We start from the raw sequence: 3,374 nt of genomic DNA on the forward strand, positions 1-3,374 counted from the left end.
AACATTTATCATACATGCTACCTAGGGGAATAAGCTACAAAATGGTTACATGCAATTCGATTGCACCTCGAACATAAAATAATCTCAATCCGTAAATAATTTATGATGTTAAATACATATTATAAGTATATGTTCCCAGCTTGTTCCCTTATACTTATAGTTATGTATCATTAACCCTTTATTTTGTCAGATTTGTTTGCCTTAACACATTGTGCTCTTTCAAATATCTTCCTTTCTTCTCATTCCTCCCCCCCCCCCCCCAAAAAAAAAACGATAGATCTCTCTCTCTCTCTCTCTCTCTCTCACGCATCATTCCCAACTCCGCACAGCGTTTCTGCTCTCGCGTCTCCGCTCAACTAGGCATGAAATTCAATTTTGAAAGAATGAAACCAAATACTTAATTTTCAGTGCAGAAATAAATTTATTGAAACTCAACAGCTTCATGCTGACTTTCAAGTCATCTTGCTCAAATACAAACAAATCAGTGCATTTATAAAAAAACGTTTTTGTACAAACAAACAAACACCAAAACAATTGCTAATCTAATTCTATGACAATTGAAAAAAAAAAATTATAAGTAAGACAACATTACTGCCATAATCTTAGAAATACAAATGTTCATATCACAAAAACCCTAACACAACCCTTTTCCTCTCCCTAACGTAAGATACATTTCTTTGAACATTTATTTATTCATTTTATTGTTTTTTTTTCTACACAAGAATGATAACATGATTATATTTATTATATAAAAATCTAAATTCAAAATGGTTCAAATTGCAATTAATAAGTATTTGGGTCCATGCCGAATCAAGGCAAAATCTACAATTCAATGAAATATTGAAAACACAATCCTTCCTGAACTTATACGAAACTTACTATATCTACAATACAACAAGTGACATAAACGAAGATAAAATTGTAACTCAATCATTTATTCTAAATTACAATTCAAATTATTACAAATATGCACAATATACAAAGAAATACATTTACTATATAAGTATGTGTACATGAAAATGATTTTCTATTAGTTATCTATCAATTTGTAGCTTTCGATGGGCTTAATCAAAGAGCAACATTGGAAGGGAATATTCGGACCATGTCGAAACCCCATAAATGTGTAATTCGTAATATTCAAAATAAATAAGGTTACTTAATTACTTAATAAAATTAATTCATTCAAATAATTGAAATTGACAAATTAACCGCATGTGCAATCTACGTGGCCGTTGAAGACGATTCCAGATCATGAGTCAATCAGATTTGCTAACAGCGACAGGCTGATTAAAACAGTCCTTCAGACCATAATCTGGAAAATGAGATATAAAAATAGATAAATTCGTGTCAACAAAGACATCAAGCTTCACAAACGATATTAAATACAATTAACACAAAAAGGGGGAAAAGACTCGAAAATCACTCCATTTTGTAAGCTTTCATGACAGCGCCGCGGATACTTCGGTAGTACCTTAACATACCGGCTTCATTGAAGTGAAAACCGTCATGCGAGAAAAGCTTGTTGTGGTTGAGCGCGAAAGAGCGATGACGCCAAAAATGAACGTTCGGCAAACCTTCGAGAAATTTTGCAAGCAGACGATTCGTATCATGCACGTTCGAGTTAAAGTTCGGCTTCCACTGCGGCACGTACAAGCGCGGTATGATACTACACACGAGCACATGACGCACGCCGGGAATGCGCCCGATGCGAAGCGCGAGATCGGCTATCGCAAGAACTGTGGATTCGGAAGTAGCGGTCCCGTCGCAGAGGTCGTTGGACCCGAGATCAAGGACCACGGCGTCTGGGGATAGCTCCCAGACGAGGTCGAGCTGCGAAGACGCCGAGAAGACGTTGCCTGGCTGGTCGTGGCCGACGTCGATCATGAAAGAGAGTACGGCGGATTTCTCAAGAGCGAGGTTGGCGCGAAGTGGATCGCACGCGATGAACTTGTTCAGGCGACTGATGTAGCTGTGGCCGAGAACGAGAACGACCGGTGGTTCTTGCTCAGCGTCAGACTCAGACGAGCTGCGCGACGTACTAGATACACTCGACGAACTCGACATTATGAATAAACACAAATCTCGAGAAAAAAAAATGTAATTAAAAACAAATCTTCAAGACAGTCAGCAAATTAGGAAGGTTGCTTTTGATACACTTATACGATACCAAAGTTGACAGACGACAGGCTGCGTCTAGGTGATCTCGGTATAGCAAACTGATCGGAAAGGAGTGAGGTAATCCTTCTCTCTCAGTTAAAATGGCATTTGAAATCTGGAAAGCTGAATTTATTGCCCAAGACACCTGCCAAAGAGTCAGTATGGGCAAGCCAGCGTAATTGGCCTTGATTTTACGCCACTGCGATTGGCCTAGACATTGAACCAATGACCTAAAGTCTCAGCCTGGACAAAGCGCCTTTGAAAGACATCTATTATACTTACAATAATACGGGGAAGAGTTACGAAAGTTATGTAACAGGTGAATGGGTCGATTAATACCCCATTCCCCTATCCTCGAGTTTGAACAAAAGAACGGGTGAGGATCCGGGAACGGAAAATACATTTCTGGAACGAAACTTTTGTTCATCTTTTATCAGTCTCATTATCATAAATGACCGGATAAAAAGACGTTACAGGATAATTACAGCAGAAAGAGAGACTATCAAAAGCGAAAGACAAAGAGAAAGGGGTTCAATGGATAAGCTAGTATGAAAATGGTAAATGCAGGGGAGGGGTGGATAAGAGTGAAAGTTGTCAAGCTTTTCTAGATAATTTCCTGCTTGGAGTGTTTTATCAAATAATACAATTATAGCGAGATTCCCCCAACATGCATTAGGCTTAATAATTATCTTCTTCATCCTCAACTCATCAAGGAAATACATTGTCGTGAACACGGGGAAAGAAGTATAACATCCCTGAAAGTGCGACTACAAATTTCTCTATATCACATAGATACCAAACCTAATAGAAATATTCAAGTAGAAAATAATGATTTCACTTTTAATAACCTTTTCTTTTTTTATTTCAGGAAGTTAGATGGTACATTGAATAGATCGTTAACAGAAAGATATGTTACTGAAAAATGTGAAACAATTTTTTGATGTACTGATTGACTATTTCGTTTGGCATATGCTTTGTCATTCCACATACCAGACAAATTCACAGTAAGAATAAAGAGGTATAGCATTATGAGACTTGTATCATGTCAACAATTGACATTTATATCGCTGAAAGAAGTTGATTTCATTTGGGATGATATTACCGATGCTCAGGGTCAAAGTATGACCGTTTTGAATTTAGCTGTCGGTCCAAATTTGCCAACACATAGTTATTAATTTAAAAAATTTCCATCAAATATCAGAGTTACAAAATTTCAG

General features: G+C 37.3%; 1 long non-coding RNA gene across 1 annotated transcript; it reads right to left on the reverse strand.

The window, feature by feature from the left end:
• Window positions 1-401: 401 nt before the first annotated feature.
• Window positions 402-2,396, reverse strand: LOC105438238. The gene is made up of 2 exons (XR_970884.2): window positions 2,168-2,396; window positions 402-1,312 (listed from the first exon to the last, which is right to left on the reverse strand). It is a non-coding gene; the product is annotated as an uncharacterized LOC105438238 (long non-coding RNA).
• Window positions 2,397-3,374: the final 978 nt, after the last annotated feature.

This window comes from Strongylocentrotus purpuratus, unplaced genomic scaffold (genome assembly GCF_000002235.5).
Source record: "Strongylocentrotus purpuratus isolate Spur 01 unplaced genomic scaffold, Spur_5.0 spur5_scaffold_4, whole genome shotgun sequence".
In the NCBI taxonomy this organism is placed as follows: domain Eukaryota; kingdom Metazoa; phylum Echinodermata; class Echinoidea; order Camarodonta; family Strongylocentrotidae; genus Strongylocentrotus; species Strongylocentrotus purpuratus.